The sequence below is a fragment of the Hyperolius riggenbachi genome, chromosome 1 (assembly GCF_040937935.1).
Source record: "Hyperolius riggenbachi isolate aHypRig1 chromosome 1, aHypRig1.pri, whole genome shotgun sequence".
NCBI classification, from domain to species: Eukaryota; Metazoa; Chordata; class Amphibia; order Anura; family Hyperoliidae; genus Hyperolius; species Hyperolius riggenbachi.
Window position 1 is genome coordinate 69888516 of NC_090646.1, and position 21168 is coordinate 69909683.

At 46.3% G+C, this 21168-nt stretch overlaps 1 protein-coding gene across 17 annotated transcripts in view; it reads left to right on the forward strand.

The window, feature by feature from the left end:
* Positions 1 to 21168, forward strand: part of CTNNA2 (catenin alpha 2) — a 3078224-nt gene that overhangs the window by 2380824 nt on the left and 676232 nt on the right. The window lies entirely within an intron of this gene.

A 21168-nucleotide genomic window follows, 5' to 3' on the forward strand; every position in this document is an offset into this window, starting at 1 on the left:
TTCTATTCTTTTGATTCAAATTGCGTAAACACCTTTACTTTACTGCTAGAGTTACAAATTGTTGGAGGAGCTGGTATACACAGCCTTCTCAACCACTTCAGGACCGGGCAATTTTCTGGTGATCTGTGCTGCGTGGGCTCTCCAGCCCACAGCACAGATCACATTGGAGCCAGGGCGACCAGACTTCCCCCCTTTTTGATCGACGCCGGCTATCTGCGTGTGGCGGGGGGGGGCTCCTCAAAGCCCTCCTCGCACCGATTTCCACCCTCCCTCTCCTTCTCTCCCTCTCCCTCTGGCTGTGGGCGGCACAGGACAGAGATCCGTCCTGCACCGCCTCTGATAGGCTTCAGCCTATCAGATGCCGGTGATCCCTGGCCAATCAGGGGCCGGGGATCGCCGAACTCCTTTACGGTGCTGCTGCGCAGCAGTGCCGTATGATGTAAACACAGGAGATTTCTTCCCCGCATGTTTACATTTCGCCTGCGAGCCGCGATCGGAAGTTTGCAGGCTGTTCACGGAGACACCCTCCGTGAACTGACATGGTCCATGGGAAACCACAAATTACCAGACGCCGCCTATCGGCGTTAGCTGGTCGTTATGTGGTTAAAGTGTACTCAGAGGGCGGCATGTGACATGAGATAAAGGATGTGTATTTACAGTGCAAAACATAAATAACCAGGCTGTTTTACTTGTTTTATTTTACTGCCTAAAATTTCTAGGCATGAAAGTGACAGCCTCTGTCTTGTCGGTACCTTGTGGGGAAAATAGTAAACATCACTGATAAGCAAATTACAGCCATAAACATTTTCCAGGCAGAATACAACTGAAGGCAGGCGGATAAAAAAAAAGGTCAATAGTTCATGTATTTTCATTTAGAAACACTGAATAGGCTGCCACTGAGCAGAGCCAACAAAACATTCATTCTACTTTGTTAATGTTTAAATATAAAATAAACCATGGGATATCTAAAAAACGTCATTTTTAGGAGTAAAAAGATAAATGCAATTGTTTATATCATCAGTTTATTTGCACCTCGAGTTCACTTTAATTGTGTCCAAACCTATCTGCCTGGACAACACAATCTACTTTTATTTTTGGCCCATTACTGCAACAGCTGGGCTCTGGCTCTCACACGGTTAACAATAATCAGGGTTAACAAATGACATTTGCTCGTGCATATGGTGGCTGTTCATTCAAACAAGAATGCTCTGTCTGGATGTATGAGTTCTGACTGCTCAAGGGCAAATTTGCTATTTTTTTTTTATTCAACATTCAAAAACATGAGGTGCACTGCCTAGATAGCATAAAAGAATGCTACAAAACACAGACAATAGTAAGTACCTATATTGGAGCTTTAAACCAAAGTATTATTGGTGTATTGACGTTATGGGAGCTATGAATTCATACTTTTCAGGATCTGCATTTTCTCTAATATATATACAGTGGGATGCGAAAGTTTTGGCAACCTTGTTAATTGTCATGATTTTCCTCTATAAATCGGTTGTTATGATAAAAATTGACAGTTGATATATCATATAGGACAGGGGTCCCCAACCTTTTCCGGCCCGGGGCCCACTTTCTGACCAATTTTTTCTCCGGTGACCCCGGGGACCGGGGGAGGGGGGCCCGGGGCTGGGGTGTGGCGGCATAGCTAGCATAGTTGCCCCAGTATAGGGAGTTTAGTTGCCCAGTATATAGCTAGTATAGTGCCCAGTATAGCTAGTATAGTGCCCAGTATATAGCTAGTATAGTGCCCAGTATATAGTCAGTATAGTGCCCAGTATAGCTAGTATAGTGCCCAGTATATAGCCAGTATAGTGCCCAGTACATAGCTAGTATAGTGGCCAGTATATAGCCAGTATAGTGCCCAGTATAGCTAGTATAGTGCCCAGTATATAGCCAGTATAGTGCCCAGTATATAGCTAGTATAGTGGCCAGTATATAGCCAGTATAGTACCCAGTATAGCTAGTATAGTGTCCAGTATAGCTAGTATAGTGCCCAGTATATAGCCAGTATAGTGCCCAGTATATAGCTAGTATAGTGCCCAGTATATAGCCAGTATAGTGCCCAGTATAGCTAGTATAGTGCCCAGTATAGAGCTAGTATAGTGCCCAGTAATATGCCCTAGTATGGGTAGGTAGTGCCCACCCACCACCGGCGGCCGCTCCGGTTACCTTATGGGCTGGCGGCCGCTTGTCCGTATCCGCTCTCCTCTTAGCCGCATCTCCTATTACAGCAGCGCATCACACGGCTGCTGCAAGGAGGAAGGAAGCAGGGCAGCGGCTTCCTGTAGCGGCGATATGCATCACCGTTACCATGGGAACCGCTGCCGTTTCCTTCCTCCTTGCAGTAGCCATGTGACGCAATGCTGTTGAAGCTGCTGCAAAAAGGAGAGCGGCTATGGGGAATATAAGGAAGCGGCCACCCGCTCATAAGGTAACAGGAGCGGTGGCTGTGGGAGGGGGAGAGGGAGAAAGGCCCCCCAGAAAACTGGCCACGATACCACCAGGGGGCCGCAGACCCCAGGTTGGGGACCGAGACACACACATTGATATTTGAGAGGTGAAATGAAGTTTATTGGATGTACAGAAAGTGCACAATAATTGTTCAAACAAAATTAGGCAGGTGTATAAATCTGATTAGGCAGGTGTATAAATTTGGGCACCACAAAAAAGAAATGAAATCAATATTTAGTAGATGCTCCTTTTGCAGAAATTACAGCCTCTAAACGCTTCCTGTAGGTTCCAATGAGAGTCTGAATTCTGGTTGAAGGTATTTTGAACCATTCCTCTTTACAAAACATCTCTAGTTTATTCAGGTTTGATTGCTTCCGAGCATGGACAGCTCTCTTTAACTCACACCACAGATTTTCAATTATATTCAGATTCACTGAGATGGCCATTCCAGAACTGAGCCACCATAGCCACAATTAACATTGCAGTATATGGTGGCACCCAAGTTTCCAGGTGTTCTATGCACCTACATTGCCTGTCAATTGACTAAGCACTAAAGTGGTGGAACCAAAGGAGCAGTGAGGTAACTAATCCTGATGAGGCCCTCTTAGAAAACTTTCACCCTTGTGCATTCCGGAGGGGAGGAGGGGCTTGGACTTCTTCCTTCCTCCTCTTGTGCTGCCCCACCCCTGCGCATTAGATCTACAGAGCAGCGCAGCAGGAGTGACGGAGCATATCTATTCCCCCATTGGGTCTCTCTGGTGTTCTCCCTGCAGCCACCAGGTTTCACGGTCCTCTGCTCTCTGTCAGGTATGGCTGCCAGGCATTTCATTTTAGGTAAATACTTAGTCTGGCCACTTCGGTTTCTGGCTGGTCAAAATGCGAATTGGTTGTGCTACTGCGGCCAATGTGAGAAATTAATGAAGCCCAGCGGTTCCGGCTCCTTCCCCCCGCCACCCTCATCTCACCACTTGCAGATGATCCAGTATCCCTACCCACCCTGTATCTTCCCCCTCGCCCGCTTCCCCCCACAGCGAGTTACCCTTCATAACTGCAGGGAAGTACCACAAAATCCATGGCACCTATTTTGTTCCTATACATGGGCACTGCAGAGCTGGTGCTGGCGAAAGCAATGTCTGCAGCATTTCCGCTGCCCGCTCCTCCAAGTGCTTCCCTGCAGTGATAAACAACTGGGGTGTGTGAGGGAAGATAGAGGGTGGATAGGGATACTGGACCATCTGCCAGAGGTTATAGGGAGGGAAAGGGGAGGAGCCAGAGCCATTGAAGGAGCAAGGAGAGGAGCCGGAGCCAATTGATTCCATTTGTTTCTCACATTGGCTGCAGTAACACTGCCACGTCGCATTTTGGCTGGCCTGAACCGGAAATGGCCAGGCTTCGGCTTCTGGACATAGCATATACTCTATACAGTATATTCTCCTGGGGATGGGAGCACATCTGCTTCAGGCAGCAACAAGTCCAGAACCTGTCCTGTTCAGGAATCTCTTTGCATCTTGCCTGGAGTTGAAGTGACATGTCCACTTTAGCCGTTGGGAGAAGTTTTCAGTAGTTCCTCAGAAGCAAGTCATTTTATGAGTGAGTTCATTAGACCTCATGTGGCATATATGGCTAAATGAGTACAGCAAGAATATAAACAGAGCAGTAAAGCTATTAAAGAGAACCAGAGATGAAGCACCCTCATGTATTTTATTACATTTATCAGTGGGAACATGACAGTAAACACCTACCCTGCTTTTAGTTTCATTGTTATCTGCTTAATTAGTCTATTAGCAACTGTGATAAGAATCCACCGACTATTCAGTCGAGGTTTGACCTGGAATCATTATAGCTGAGTCACTCTTCTGTGGAGTTCTTTCAAGCCCAAGCTTTCCCCCTCCTGGCTTAGATCTTCTGCTTTGCATACTGAGAGCTGTTATGACTGGGAGGGGCTGCTGCTCCTGAGAGAGAAGCTCTGTGGCTGTAATATGATCCCTGTGTGCTCTGTGTGCACTAAATTCTCATAGGAATGAAACTGCAGTTATTATCAGTGACACTTCCTACAGGCAGATCATACCAAAATGAAAGCACATAGATGAAAGGCTGCATTTAGCCTAGATAGCAGCATAGTCTCATATAGCCAAGACAGCACATCCAGAACAACTCATATAACCCGGAAGGAGAAGGGATATGAGCCGGCGGCCATATTTGATTTTTCCTGGAGCAATAATGGATAAAAAACACTAAAAAAGGCACACCAGAGTGGCGAAATTATCAGGTAGAGCATTTATTCTTTACACGCTATCAACTGATATGTTTATTTTGTGTGAAACGTTCATCTCTGGTTCCCTTTAAGTCCTTCAGTTACCACAGTAGTAAAACGAACATCCCATAAGCATTATTTTTGGAAGCTATAATTTAAGCTCTGAAATGACAAAGTATTCTGTGCTATTGGGCTGAAACTGAAGCAGAAAAGAGCTACAGCAGCAACATTGCATCCCTACTGCTGCACCTGCAGCTAGTGGACTTTCTTTTTCCTAATATTACTACCTAAATATAAAAATGTATGTGGGAACCACAACAAAGAAAAACAGAGCAACAAGTGAAAGGAAAGTAATATTCTACATGTAGAGTTAGGCTAAGGTGGACCTGAACTCAGAACTTCCCCTGTGCTCTAAAATATACACAAACAGCATAATAACCTTTAGGCCCCGTTCACAGGGGTCAGTTGCATTGCAGAAAAATTCTGCATTTCATTGTCAACTCACTGCCCATACAATTCTATGGACCTATTCATAGTAACTGATCGCATTTTTCAAGATCGCTGCATATATGCTTTGCAATAAAGTCTATGACCAGTCTCCATTGCAGTTCACAGTCCTTATAACACGTGAGTTTACAACTGACCAATGAGACCAATGAGAACCAAGCCTTAAAGACAAATATTTCCTTGTTACAGCTTAGAGAACTCCTACAAAGATTACGCAGAGTGGTTACTTCCTGGTATCTAGGGAGCACAGAAACGGTTAACCTCCTGTGTTTTCATACCAGCTCATAATTTGGCAGAGTTGGCAGACAGCTGACAGCTCAAATGACACTAGCTCATTACTTGCGGAGAAGGGAGAATTGGACAGGCAGTTCTCTAAAAACACACACAAGATGAACACAGGGTGGCTTCCTCTGTGTTTTCCTTGTCTCCTGTGCAAGAAGTCTGGTCCGCTTTAAGGGCTCCATCTCTGTAAAAACAGGTACATGTTCTGCAACCATGTGCACTGATTGTGTGTTTGCATGGCTGGCTTGCTGTGCTGCTGGGGGGGGGGGGGGAGCACTTCTGAGTTTGCAGATTCCCTGATGGACAAGTCTAGTCTGCTTCTTTACATACGCACATACAGTACATCCATGCTTCTGTAAAGAGTACATTACATGCTTAGAATCCCCCATGAAGAGGTGGTCTAGTCAAAAACCTGTCAGTTCTGTCAGATTTCTACTAACTGCTGACTCACACTGCTGACTAACTAAGTGACAGTTACATAGGAGAAGAGTAATGTATAACTCATTTCACTCTAGAAGAAGCATACTTTTAATGTGTATGTGTTTACATGTATTTTACAATTTTTCGTGATGCTGGTCCATTAATATTAATAATAAACAACAGTACACAAGAAGTATACTGTATAACACTAGATATAGAGCACTTAGAAATAGACTAGAGATGTGGAGAGCATGTAGTGCTACTTGAACACTGGAGTGCTAGGAAGAGGTATTATACAGTCAGGATGAAAGAGTATATGTGACATAACAGGACTAATAGAAAGTCATATTCATGGTCAGTAAACAGTAAACTGTTCTGTTCAGGATATACAGATAGGAAAATACTAGCAATCCATTAAGGCATCTCTAATGGGCATACATTTAAAAGTGCTGCATTTTTATTTGGGCGCAATATATTGCTGATAGTAAAATATTGGTAATGTTACCGATGTTCTACAATCACACATTACCAATAGTAGATTATAGAAAATGTTAAAGGACAACCAAGGTGATGTGACATGATGAGATAGACATGTGTATGTACAGCGCTGAGCACACAAATAACTATGCGGTGTTCCTTTTTTTCTTCCTCTGCCTGAAAGAGTTAAACATCAGGTATAAAAGTTACAGTTTCTGTCCGGGTCGGGCAGGGTCAGGCTATAGCATAACCCTCCCTGATAAGTAATTACAGCCATAAAATACTTTCCTGTCAGTAAATGGCTTCTGAGAGAAGGAAAGAGATATAAATGGTCAATAGTTCATAGATTTGAGCTCTAGCATACTTCAATGAACATTTCATTGAGCAGAAGACAATGAAACAGAACAACTTGATTTAAATATGAAATAAAACTATGGTATATCTAAAAAAAGTAATTTCTAGGAGAAGGAAGATAGATGCAATTGTTTTTCTCAGCAGTTTATTTTTACCTCGGATGTCCTTTAATGATATTCTACTATCGACCTATTTTATCCTACCTTCACACTAACCTTCTCATCCATGCCTAACACTAACTTTCCCTTTAGCTACACCTAACACACTAATCTAACCCTTAACTATTCCTAACACTTATCTACTGCTTAACTATGCTTAACACTAACGCCACTGCTATCAAATGCCTCTATTTCCAATGTCCCCGCCTCTCCACCACCACTATTGTCGCTGTTCCTGCCTCTCCACCACCACTATTGTCACTGTCCCTGCCTCTCCACCAGTGGTGCTCAAATACCCCTTTTCAAAATTCGAGTTAGGTCGAATTCGAATAGTAAATTATTCGAGATCAGTCGAATATTCGAGTCGAATAATTTTTACTATTCGATTCGACCTCGGAATTCGAACTCACTATTCGAGTCGGTATTCGAGCTCATTATTCGAGCTGACTATTCGAAATGGCCTTAAATAGCTTCCAACACTTGTTTTGAGGGTGAATGATGCAAGAAACCTCTTTTTTTCCAAGTAACAACAGCAAGTGATTATGTGGGGATGTTCCTTTAAAAAAAAAAAGTTGAAAAGAGAAGTTGTGTCCAGAAATTTGTTCAGTACTGTATATACTTCTTCTTCTTCTTCTTTATCTTCTATATCTTCTTCTTCTTCTTCTTCTTCTTCTTCTATATCTTCTTCTTCTATATCTTCTTCTTCTATATCTTCTTCTATATCTTCTTCTTCTTTTATATTGTCTTCTTCTTCTTCTTCTTCATCTTCTTCATCATCATCTTCTTCTTCTTCATCTTCTTTTTCTTCATCTTCTTCATCTTCTTCTTCATCTTCTTCATCTTCTTCTTCATCTTCTTCATCTTCTTCTTCTTCATCTTCTTCATCTTCATCTTCTTCATCTTCTTCTTCTTCATCATCTTCTTCATCTTCTTCTTCTTCTTCATCTTCTTCATCTTCTTCTTCTTCATCATCTTCTTCATCTTCTTCATCTTCTTCTTCTTCATCTTCTTTTTCTTCATCTTCTTCATCTTCTTCATCTTCTTCTTCTTCTTCTTCATCTTCTTCATCTTCTTCTTCATCTTCTTCTTCTTCATCATCTTCTTCTTCTTCTTCATCTTCTTCATCTTCTTCATCTTCATCTTCTTCATCTTCTTCATCTTCTTCTTCTTCATCATCTTCATCTTCTTCTTCATCTTCTTCTTCTTCATCATCTTCATCTTCTTCTTCTTCTTCATCTTCTTCTTCTTCATCTTCTTCTTCTTCATCTTCTTCATCTTCTTCATCTTCTTCATCTTCTTCTTCTTCATCTTCTTCTTCTTCATCTTCATCTTCTTCTCCTTCTTCTTCTTCTTCATCTTCTTCTTCTTCTTCTTCATCTTCTTCTTCTTCATCTTCTTCATCTTCTTCTATATCGTCTTCTTCTTCACTTATTTCTCTTTTCAAAATTTTTTTTTAAAGAAATGCAGCTATTTTTGAGCGTAACAAATAGCTGGTGGCGCACGCATGTTGGAAGCGCCATTGTATGTGCTCCCTGGCAGTGGAAACACACAGACAGCAGGAGGTAAATTCAGCAGCAGCAGGAGGAGGATGAGTGTGTGGCAGCAGGCAGTCAATGAGGCAGGCAGCGTGACATAATAGCCCTGGTACCTAGCGGTGATACCAGGGCTGTAAATAAACACAGCAGGCAGGAGGTCCCAGACAGCGGTCGTGCAGCCCACATTGTGTCCAATACACAACTGGGACAACACAGTTTTCAACCCGGGCACCTCAGAAAAATTAAACCTTTTTTTTTTTAATGGTTTTTTGGTTTTGGTTTTACAACCAATTACACAGATATAGCTATTATTTGACGTAATAGCTGGTGGCAGAGTGGCAGCAGAAGGTAAATCTGTGTACCCTGGCATTGGGAAACACAGACAGACAGACAGCAGCAGCAGCAGCAGGAGGAATGGAGGAGTAATGTGAGCAGCTATTGTTTGACGTAATAGCTGGTGGCAGAGTGGCAGCAGAAGCTAATTCTGTGTACCCTGGCAGTGGGAAACACAGACAGACAGCAGCATCAGCAGGAGGAATGGAGGAGTAGTGTGAGTGTGGCAGCAGGCAGGCAGCGTGACATAATAGCCCTGGTACCTAGCGGTGATACCAGGGCTGTAAATAAACACAGCAAGCAGGAGGTCCCAGACAGCGGTCGTGTAGCCCACATTGTGTCCAATACACAACTGGGACAACACAGTTTTCAACCCGGGCACCTCAGAAAAATTAAACCTTTTTTTTTTTTATGGTTTTGTAGTTTTGGTTTTACAACCAATTACACAGACAGATATAGCTATTTTTTGACGTAATAGCTGGTGGCAGAGTGGCAGCAGAAGGTAAATCTGTGTACCCTGGCGTTGGGAAACACAGACAGACAGACAGACAGCAGCAGCAGCAGCAGGAGGAATGGAGCAGTAATGTGAGCAGCTATTGTTTGACGTAATAGCTGGTGGCAGAGTGGCAGCAGAAGCTAATTCTGTGTACCCTGGCAGTGGGAAACACAGACAGACAGCAGCATCAGCAGGAGGAATGGAGGAGTAGTGTGAGTGTGGCAGCAGGCAGGCAGCGTGACATAATAGCCCTGGTACCTAGCGGTGATACCAGGCCGTAAATGAACACAACAGGAGGTCCCAGACAGCGGTCGTGCAGCCCACATTGTGTCCAATACACAACTGGGACAACACAGTTTTCAACCCGGGCACCTCAGAAAAATTAAACCTTTTTTTTTTTTTTTTATGGTTTTTTGGTTTTGTTTGTAAAACAAATTACACAGATATATAGCTATTGTTTGACGTAATAGCTGGTGGCAGAGTGGCAGCAGAAGGTAAATCTGTGTACCCTGGCAGTGGGAAACACAGACAGACAGCAGCATCAGCAGGAGGAATGGAGGAGTAGTGTGAGTGTGGCAGCAGGCAGGCAGCGTGACATAATAGCCCTGGTACCTAGCGGTGATACCAGGCCGTAAATGAACACAACAGGAGGTCCCAGACAGCGGTCGTGGAGCCCACATTGTGTCCAATACACAACTGGGACAACACAGTTTTCAACCCGGGCACCTCAGAAAAATTAAACCTTTTTTTTTTTTATGGTTTTTTGGTTTTGTTTGTAAAACAAATTACACAGATATATAGCTATTGTTTGACGTAATAGCTGGTGGCAGAGTGGCAGCAGAAGGTAAATCTGTGTACCCTGGCAGTGGGAAACACAGACAGACAGCAGAAGGGCAGTACACAGCAGCCCACTGTAGGTGTAAAATGTGTGGCTGCAGGCGACGTAATAGTCAAAGTGAACCAGGCTGGCTTAGTGAGCAGGAGCCAGGAGGTGATAAAGGGTGGTAAGGCACATTAACGATGGTTCTTAGCCAGTTCATGTCCCCCTCTCGCCGACAACAGGGGCCAGGAACTCGCCTTCCACCCACGCCTGGTTCATCTTGAGAAACGTCAGTCTGTCCACAGACTTGTGAGACAGACGTGAGCGTTTCTCGGTGACCACACCACCAGCTGCACTGAAGCAGCGCTCGGACAGCACGCTGGAAGGGGGGCAGGACAGCACTTCCAGGGCGTACTGCGCCAGCTCGCTCCAGATCTCCAGGCGCTTGACCCAATACTCCATGGGATCAACAGGGGCATCGCTGTCAAGCCCGCTGTAGGACCCCATGTAGTCAGCCACCATGCGGGTCAGGCGCTGGCTGTGACCGGTGGAGGATGCTGCTGCATGCACCTCCTCTCTAGTCACTGCTGCCGGAGCCTCTACAGTCCTGTAGAGCTCGTGGCTGAGAGACAGCAGGTCTGTGGGGCGCTTGCTGCTGGATGCAGGCACCTGCTGCTGCCTCTGTGCTGGCTGCTGGACAGTGGGGGTGGAAGGCTGGGGGAAGGCTTCCTCCAAGCGCTCAACAAGGGCCTGCTGCAAGCTCCTTATTTGTTGCGCTGGGTCTCCTCCTGCAGGCGGCAGGAACTGGCTCAACTTCCCCTTGAGGCGTGGGTCCAACATCATGCTGATCCAGATGTCCTCCCTCTGCTTCATCTGGATCACCCTGGGGTCTCTGCGCAGGCACGTCAGCATGTGCGCTGCCATTGGGAAGAGGCGGGCCACGTCTGCTGGCACATCGACGGCAGTGCTGCTGTCCTCATCCTCCTCCTCTGCCTCGTCAGCCTCATCCTCTCTCCACCCCCGCACCAACTCAGCTGCACTGTGCTGCTCCCCCTCATCAGCAGCAAGGTCAGGGACCTCCACCAAGTCCTCCTCCTCCTCCCCCTCAGAGGTGGACTGTGCAGCTGCTTGCCGCTCCTGCTGGTCCAAGGCTGCCGCTCCCTGTTCCAGCAAAGCATCGAGGGCCCTGTTCAGCAGACAAACCAGGGGCACCCACTCGCAGACCATAGCATGGTCCCTGCTTACCATGTTAGTGGCCTGCAGAAAGGGAGCCAGCACTAAGCACACCTGCTGCATGTGCCTCCAGTCATCATCGGGGACGATGGACGGGATGTTGCTGGTCTTGTCCCTTCTCTGAGCGGCGGAAACAGTGGCCAGGGCAAGGTACTGGTTGACAGCGTGCTTCTGTTCAACCAGACGCTCCAACATCGCCAGGGTGGAGTTCCAGCGACTCGGAACGTCAAGGATCAGCCGATGGCGTGGCAGATCCAGCTCCTTTTGCACGTCTTCCAGGCTCGCACAGGCTGCAGCCGAGCGCTGGAAGTGACGCACAACGTTCCTTGCCGTTTCCAGCAGTTCGCCCATCCCCTGGTAGGTGCGCAAGAACTTCTGCACCACCAGGTTCAGCACGTGGGCAAGACAGGGGATGTGGGTCAGGTTTCCCCTGTCTATTGCGGCAACCAGATTGGCCCCATTGTCGGCCACCACCTCTCCGACTCTGAGGCCTCTGGGGGTCAGCCAAATCCTCTCCTGCTCCTGGAGTTTGGCCAACACATGGGTTGCCGTCAGCTTGGTCTTCCCAAGGCTGACCAAGTGCAGCAGCGCTTGGCAGTGGCGGGCCTTCACGCTGCTGCTGAGGCGGGGGGTTTGGCCAGGTGTGCCGGAGGATGGCAGAGGATCGGAGGAACCTGCTGCAGTTCCCCTGACCCTGCGGGGTGGCACCACCCACTGTGTTGCTGCTGCTGCTGTGCCCGCTGCTGCTCTCCCATCCTCACCCCCTTCCACCAAGCTGACCCAGTGGACAGTGAAGGACAGGTAGCGGCCTGTCCCGAAGCGGCTGCTCCAGGAGTCCATGGTGACGTGGACCCTTTCACCAACCGCGTGCTCCAGCCCTCGCTCCACATTGGCCATCACAAAGCGGTGCAGTGCAGGAATGGCCTTGCGGGAGAAAAAGTGTCTGCTGGGGAGCTGCCAGTCTGGGGCTGCGCAAGCAAGCAGCGCACGAATGTCGCTCCCCTCCTGCACGAGCGTGTACGGCAGGAGTTGGGAGCACATGGCCCGTGCCAGCAAGCCGTTCAGCTGCCGCACGCGACGGCTGCTGGGAGGCAGAGCCCTAACCACCCCCTGGAAGGACTCGCTCAAAAGGCTCTGGCGTGGCCTTTTGCTGGCACGGGAATCAGCAGACACAGCGGAGGAGGCCACTGAGGACTGGCTGCCAGAACAGGCCTCAGTGTCGGCGGCAGGAGTTGCAGAGGTAGGAGGAGCAGTGCATTTCCGCACTCCTGCTGGTGCTGCTGGAGGAGCAGGAGGGCGGGTGGCTGCTGTTGCTGCTGCTGCTGAAGGCTGTGCAGTGATGGGTGTGGTGCCACTGCCAGCACCAGATGCCTTCAGCCTCTGGAACTCCTGATGCTGGTGGAAATGTTTCGCAGCAAGGTGGTTGATGAGCGAGCTGGTGCAGAACTTTAAGGGGTCTGCACCTCTGCTCAACTTCCGCTGACAGTGGTTGCAAGTGGCGTACTTGCTGTACACTGTGGGCATGGTGAAAAAGCGCCAGATTGGTGACAGAAACATCCCCCTACGGCATGGAAGCGCTGCTGCCTGTCTCCCTGTGGTGGTTGGGGGGGGGGGCTTGGGGGGCTTGGGTGCGGCTGGTGGTGGTACTGGCAGATGCTGCTGCTGCTGCTGCTGAGCCTGAGACACCAGCAGGCTGTGGGACCTGCCTACTGCTGCTGCCAATGCTTGCAATGATGCGCCTCCTTGCAAGGCCCACAAGAGCATCCTCCTCCTCCTCAGAGCTGCTGAGGATGACATCCCCTGGAGGTGGTGGCACCCAGTCTCTGTCTGTCACCGGGTCATCAACATCCTCCCCCTCCTGAAACATGTCCTGCTGGGATGAGGACCCCCCAAACTCCTCTCCTGATGCATGGATGGGCTGCTTGACTGTCGCCACAGTCTTGCTGTCCAATCCCTCATCCCCCAAAGTGCCCATCAGCATCTCCTCCTCAAGATCGCCAACAACAGCAGACAATTTACTCATGATGCCTGGGGTCAAAAGACTGCTGAATGACAGGTCGGCGAGTGACGGTGAACTGGCCTCCTCCCCAGACCCTGCTGGGCGGCTGCTGCGAACAGGGGTGGTGGTGGTGGTGGTGAGGGTGGAGGCCTCAGATGCAGAGCTGATGGCGGGCTGCTCATCCTCCGTCATGAGTTGCACCACAGTGTCTGCATGCTTTTCCTCAATGGGACGTTTCCGACCCGGCTGGAGGAAAATCGGAGCAGGTGCTACACGCTGCTGCTGCTGTGTCTCTGCAGCGTGAGTTGCAGATGCTCCTGCTGGGCGGCGCCCAAGGCGTCCACGGCCAGTGGCTATGGGAGGAATGTTAGCCACTGACGCTGCTGCTGCGGACCTGTGCATGGTGGCGCGCCCGCGCCCGCGGCTTGCCACAATGCTGCTCCCTCTCCTCCTGATTCCCTTGCTGCCCTTCCCCTTGCCCAAACCGCGCTGGCTGCCACTTCCAGACATCTTCGATGTTTTGGGCGTATAGACAAAAGTTTTTTAAAAGGGCGGGTGAAAAGTGGGGTACTTTAATGGAGTGGGTTGGTGGGTGAGGTGACTGAGTGAGTGTCCCTAGTACAGTAAGTAAGTAGTAACAGTCAGGAAGTACAACTAGCAGTTACAATAATCAGTAGTAATCACAAGTAAATTTAGTGTGTGTACACTACAGACAGTGAGTGCACGCACGCGCAAACACGCGCAGGAGCTAGCCTATGAACAGTGACTGAGTGAGTGTCCCTAGTACAGTAAGTAAGTAAGTAGTAACAGTCAGTAAGTACAACTAACTAATTACAATAATCAATCAGTTATCAGAAGGAAATAGAGTGTGTGTAGTGTGTACACAGACAGTGAGTGCACACACGCAGGAGCTAGTAGCCTATGAACAGTGACTGAGTGTCCTAGACTCCTAGTACAGTAAGTAGTAACAGTAAGTACAACTAACTAATTACAATAAGCAATCAGTTATCAGAAGGAAATAGAGTGTGTGTAGTGTGTGTACACAGACAGTGAGTGCACACACGCAGGAGCTAGTAGCCTATGAACAGTGACCGAGTGTCCTAGACTCCTAGTACAGTAAGTAGTAACAGTAAGTACAACTAACTAATTACAATAATCAATCAGTTATCAGAAGGAAATAGAGTGTGTGTAGTGTGTACACAGACAGTGAGTGCACACACGCAGGAGCTAGTAGCCTATGAACAGTGACTGAGTGTCCTAGACTCCTAGTACAGTAAGTAGTAACAGTGAGTACAACTAACTAATTACAATATTCAATTACAATCATCAATCAGTTATCAGAACTTGGAAATAGAGTGTGTGTAGTGTGTACACAGACAGTGAGTGCACACACGCAGGAGCAGCTAGTAGCCTATGAACAGTGACAGTGAGTGTCCTAGTACAGTTACAGTATATAACTACAATACTAATACAATCAGTAGTAAAGGACAGCAGAAATACTGGTATTGAATAGAGAGAAATAAACAGAGGACAGGAGGACAGCTGCCCACACAGGCAGGCCCTGAGGCCTAAAGCTGTAAGCCTGCAGCAGCTGGCCTGTCTCTATGTAACACAAAAGCTACTAACTAAAATACAATGTCTAACTAACTAACAACAATATAGGTGTGTATAGGAGGTGTATGTGAGCAAAAACGCTAGGTAAATGACCACAATAAAGCTCTTGCTAAGCCAAAGCACAAAGGAGCAACTCTCTCTATGCAAGTCTCAGGCAAGGACGGAGAAACGTAACATGGCGGCCGCTATTTATAGGGTAGGGGCTGGCCAGGGTCCCCCTCTGTGATTGGCTGCCGTCAGAGGGCCTGGGAGCCCTCTGATTGGCTCTAAGGACATCAATCTGGGCTATGACGCTATTCGAGCTCGGTACCGAGCTCGAATAGCGCCGTTTGCTCGAATAGCTCGAATAGTGAATGGGCTATTCGAGTGTACGCGAATAGCCCATTCAAATAGCTACAGCTATTCGGAGCTCGAATACCGAGCTCGAATAGCTGGAAAAGAGCTCGAATATTCGAGCTCTGCTGAGCACCACTGCTCTCCACCACCACTATTGTCACTGTCCTTGCCTCTCCACCACCACTATTGTCACTGTCCCCGCCTCTCCACCACCACTATTGCCACTGTCCCCACCTCTCCACCACCACTATTGCCACTGTCCCCACCTCTCCACCACCACTATTGCCACTGTCCCCACCTCTCCACCACCACTATTGCCACTGTCCCCGCCACTCCACCACCACTATTGCCACTGTCCCCACCTCTCCACCACCACTATTGCCACTGTCCCCGCCTCTCCACCACCACTATTGCCACTGTCCCCGCCTCTCCACCACCACTATTGCCACTGTCCCTGCCTCTCCACCACCACTATTGCCACTGTCCCCACCTCTCCACCACCACTATTGCCACTGTCCCCGCCTCTCCACCACCACTATTGCCACTGTCCCCGCCTCTCCACCACCACTATTGCCACTGTCCCCGCCTCTCCACCACCACTATTGCCACTGTCCCCACCTCTCCACCACCACTATTGCCACTGTCCCTGCCTCTCCACCACTGATATTGCCCGATATCCACACCACTACAAAGTCAGCTACTCCAGCCAAACTCCACTGCTACCTCCAGCACCCAATGTAATGTCTGTATCCAGTAATTTCAGAATTCAAAATTGACGCCTATGGCAGGGCACCCAATTTCTGCATCGTGAACTATGACCAAAATACCTGCTTCAGTTGCAAACTAAAGAGGATCTGTTTAAATAACTTGATGATTGCAATTGCTTGTTGTTTACAATATTAATTTATAGAGTGTTTAGTCAGTGTTTGCACATTGTAAAATCTTTCCTCTCCCTGATTTACATTCTGAAATGTATCACTGTTGTGGCCGATTTAGTTCTGCTAGATGATCTGTATGGAATGCTCGTAAGGCCTGGAACCCACTAGCAGGCTGTTATTAAGCAGTTGGCTGTTATTAACCTGCCTGGCGTTCTATTAAGATCGCCAGGGAGGCTGCGGGAGGGTTTTTTTTTAATTAAAAAAAAACTATTTCATGCAGCCAACTGAAAGTTGGCTGCATGAAAGCCCACTAGAGGGCGCTCCGGAGGCGTTCTTCCGATCGCCTCCGGCGCCCAGAATAAACAAGGAAGGCCGCAATGAGCAGCCTTCCTTGTTTTGCTTACATCGTTGCCATAGCGACGAGCGGAGTGACGTCATCGACGTCAGCCGACGTCCTGACGTCAGCCGCCTCCGATCCAGCCCTTAGCGCTGGCCGGAACTTTTTGTTCCGGCTACGCTGGGCTCAGGCGGCTGGGGGGACCCTCTTTCGCCGCTGCTCGCGGCGGATAGCCGCAGAGCGGCGGCGATCAGGCAGCACACGCAGCTGGCAAAGTGCCGGCTGCGTGTGCTGCTTTTTATTTGAGCCAAATCGGCCCAGCAGGGCCTGAGCGGCAGGCTCCGGCGGTACTGGATGAGCTGAGCTCGTCCAGCCTGCCCAGCAGGTTAAGCAGTTGTGATTTGAAAAGCTCTTGCTAATGTAATGCTATGGGTGTGAATCCACTTGAGCGATTTGATTTTAGAAAAAAAAAAAAACACAGCATTGCATTAGCAAGAGCTTTTTCAAATCACTAGCGCTTAGAAATGGCTGCTAGTGGGTTTGAGCCCTTACTGAGAGTTCTATGCACCGAGGGAAATATTTCTTGCTTGGCCTTAGGAAAAAGTCATTATTACCCACAATGCAATGAGGTTAACAAAGAGCAAACTGCCAGGACCATGGTCATGACATCACACTGTGGGAGGGGTTTCACCACAATATCAGCCAATACAGTCCCTCTTCTTGATCTATTTGAGAAAAGGTAAATATTTCTCATTGGAAAGGGGATATCAGCTACTGATTGGGATGAAGTTACATTGAAATATATTCATCCTGGTAATAGGAGTCAGCCACTGCAGATGGTATAAGAGAATGCTTCATAGTCACATTTAGCTCTGCAGAATAAAAAATATATAGAACGTAAGTTACTTTTCCACATATACTTTATAAACTCACTACTGAAAAATGGGTTGTTTTATTTAACTGGCCTGAGATTCCTGCTGAAATTTTCCCTATTATCCTTTCCAGTAATCCAGCAGGCTGTCTAGCAGTTTGTTGGTATTTGATTGCCACGTCCATCTAATCTGGCCCTCTGGCCCACCTAATCTCTGTGAAAGGCGTAAAACCGCAATATTCTTACTTGATCATGAGTCTTCAAATGACTCCCATGCATTCCAGGCAGGGCTGATTCTGAATGCATTCCAGTTGCCATGGAAACCACTTATCAATGGCAGGCATAGAACCAGTCTCGAAGTCAGTGCGAGGCAGGCCGAGTCTCCCAGCTGTCTTTGTGCTGCACATCCCAGCGAGATTCTCATTGTAGATCGGTAGAGGCTGCCTGGGCCTGTTTTGTCAGCTGCATTTGCTTAAGGTCACCTTCAAGACTGGAAGGTCATTCTTCGGCTTTATCACTGTCATTTTTCAAGATTTCTCAGTAAACGCTTTGTTATTTCTTAGAATGGGTATTTAATGCATGCTCCTATTCTACAAGCTTCTATTAGATCAAATGACGTTTGTGGTTGTAGATTTAAATTTCCAGCTTTCCTTGAATGTCATGATGATGGCTTTAAAGGGAGACTGAAGTGAATTAAAAAAAAAAAACAACAAACCAACAAACAACCCCCACAAAAAACAACAGATACTCACCTAAGGAGAGGGGGAGAGGGAGTCTTTGGGTCCTATAAAGCCTTTATGTTCTCCTCCCGGTGTCCTTGTTTCCCTGCAGGCATCTCCATTGGCAGCCCATGCTCGTTTGGTCATGGACTGCTCTCTTCCACGTTCGGACTGCTCTCTTCCATGCACGGTTGAGCGCCCTTTCTACCGCACTCTGGCGTGTGCAGTACAGAGCTGCCAGTCTTCGCAAGTCAGTGTGCTTCCAACGATTGGAGAAGTCCCCCACGGTGCTATAAAAGGAATTTTACTAAATATAATGTAATGAAAACAATTGCTTATTTTTTACAATATTTATTTACAGAAGAAATTATTTAATCAGCATTTGCCCATTGTAACATCTTTCCTCTCCTAGATTTACATGACAAATACATGAAAACATTCCTCTTAAAAAACTTAAGCCACATACACACGCTCAACAAAAGTCTTTTACTTTAAACAACTTTACAAAAAAACACGATTAAAAAAGTTGGAAAGATACGTCTGGGCGTGCAAACAACTTTTATACACACAGAACGACTTGATGTACAACCTGACAAACAACTACAAATGTACCTGTTGTTACTCAACTGGTGAACGGCTAATATGTTCTAGTTCGTAATGGAAGTCATTGAAAAGTCATAGCAGACTTCTGTACACATTGCCATGTTGGACACAACTTCTCTCAGTTGTTCGTCAAGTCAATCCAACAGTTTGATTGAAGTTGAATCTTAACAGTTGTTGGTCGCCTCTTATCAGTGATAACACCTTGACAAAAGTTTTCCAACTTCTATAAATTGTTTGATAGTTGTGCATTTAAAAGACTTTTGTTAAGCGTGTGTCTGAGCCTTTTAAATGCACAATTATGAAACAACTTGAAGAAGTTGGACAACTTTTTTCAAGGCGTTATCACTGATAAGAGGCGACCAACAACTGATTAGCTGCAGCTCAAGACAATCCAACTGTTGGATTGACTTGACGAACAACTGAGAGAAGTTGTTTTCATTTTATATGATATAAATCATTTTATAATGATCACTGTTGTTTGTTGTTGGTCCTCATTGTGGATGATAGGAGCACTGATCGGGTACACTCGGTCCCTTGCATGCACACACGTGGAAAAGCACATGATCGTCTGCAACGGGGGTGTTCTCTTGGGCATAGGGGGCATGAGCGATCACTTTTATGGATGTGGAAGATGCATATTTGCGGCATAAGTGGTTAGAAGTGACCTTTAATATATACTGAATACTGAGTTCTGTAAATACATTTTAAGAAAACGGACGGCATGCCCCTCCCCCCCTCCACAACCTCTTGTCACCCATGCAAGCTGTTATAGCCAGAATTCGGAGCCAGACTGTGTGGGTCTCTAAACCCTGAGCTATAAAAGGGCCCTAATGCAATTCACTTTTTCTCCTGAGTTTTCTCCTAGGTGATATTTTTACATGCCTTTTAAACCACCAGCAAGCAAGAAAATACTGGAAAATAAGGTTAATAGTACTTTTTCACTAACCTTTAGGTACTTTTTATAGTTGTAAGAGCCTGAAAAGTTATTTAACCCATTCGCGTTCCGTTGTTTTCACTTGAGCAATGTTCACCTCCCATTGATTAGTCTATAACTTTATCACTACTTATCACAATGAACTGATCTATATCTTGTTTTTTCCGCCACCAATTAGGCTTTCTTTGGGGGGTACATTTTGCTAAGAGCCACTTTACTGTAAATGCATTTTAACAGGAAGAATACGAAAAAACGGAAAAATTCATTATTTCTCAGTTTTCAGCCATTATAGTTTTAAAATAATACATGCCTCCATAATTAAAACTCACGTATTGTATTTGCCCATATGTCCCGGTTATTACACCGTTAAAATTATGTCCTTATCACAATGTATGGCGACAATATTTTATTTGGAAATAAAGGTGCATTTTTTCCGTTTTGCATCTATCACTATTTACAAGTTTAAAATAAAAAAATATAGAAATATTCCATCTTTACATTGATATTTAAAAGGTTTAGAACCTTAGGCAAATATTTACATGTTTTTTTTTATTGTAATGTTTTTTTTTAATAGTAAACATTTTATTTGGGTATTTTTGGGAGGGTGGGATGTAAACCATAGTTTTATAATGTAAATGTGTGTTTAGTTTTATTTTTTTTTTTACTTTCAGATGTAGTTTTACTTTTTGGCCACAAGATGGCGGCCATGAGTTTGTTTACATGACATCACTCTAAGCGTAACATACGCTTAGAGAGACGCATGGGGGAGGGAACAGCCAGAAAAGGCGCAGCTTCCGAGAGAAGCTGACGCTTTTTCAGTGGGGGAGAAGAATCAGTGAACGGGCACCATAGCCCGATTCACTGATTGCCTGGCTAACGAACCGCGGGTCGGGAGCGCGCGTGCATGCATGGTTCCTGGACGTAGAAACTACGTCCAGGAACTAAAAAAAGGTTAAAGAGAAGATGAAAATTATCTCCTAGGAGAAAACCCAAGAGAAAAAGTGAATTGCATATGGGCCCAGGTCTTAAAAAAAAATGACTTATCCCCAAAAGAGCAAATTTTAATGAAATGTACTACATTGAATTATAATTTTGCATCATCATTGTGAAATTTGATACAAATAATAATAATGTGGAATACAAGCTCAACACTGGATGCCTGCCACATTCATTCACCTGCCACACCCACAAAGCCTTAAAACGTGCTCACTGAATTCAGTGCTTCTGGTTATGTGATAAAAATGCCAAGTTTTTTGGGTGTACAAACTTAACTTCACACAAAAGTGTAACATTTGAACACCCTGTCTGACGATGTTCTTTAAAGTGTACTCATGGCGACATGATGAGATAAACATGTGTGTGTACAGTACAAAGCATTAATCAGCAGGCTATTTACTTGTTTTATTTTGCTGCCTAAAAGAGTTAATTTCTAGGCATAATAGTGGCAGCTTCTGCCTTGTCGGGAATATAGTAAACATCACTGATAAGCAATCTACAGCCATAAAAGTTTATCTGGCAGAATACAACTTCTGAGAGCAACGTTGAGATAAA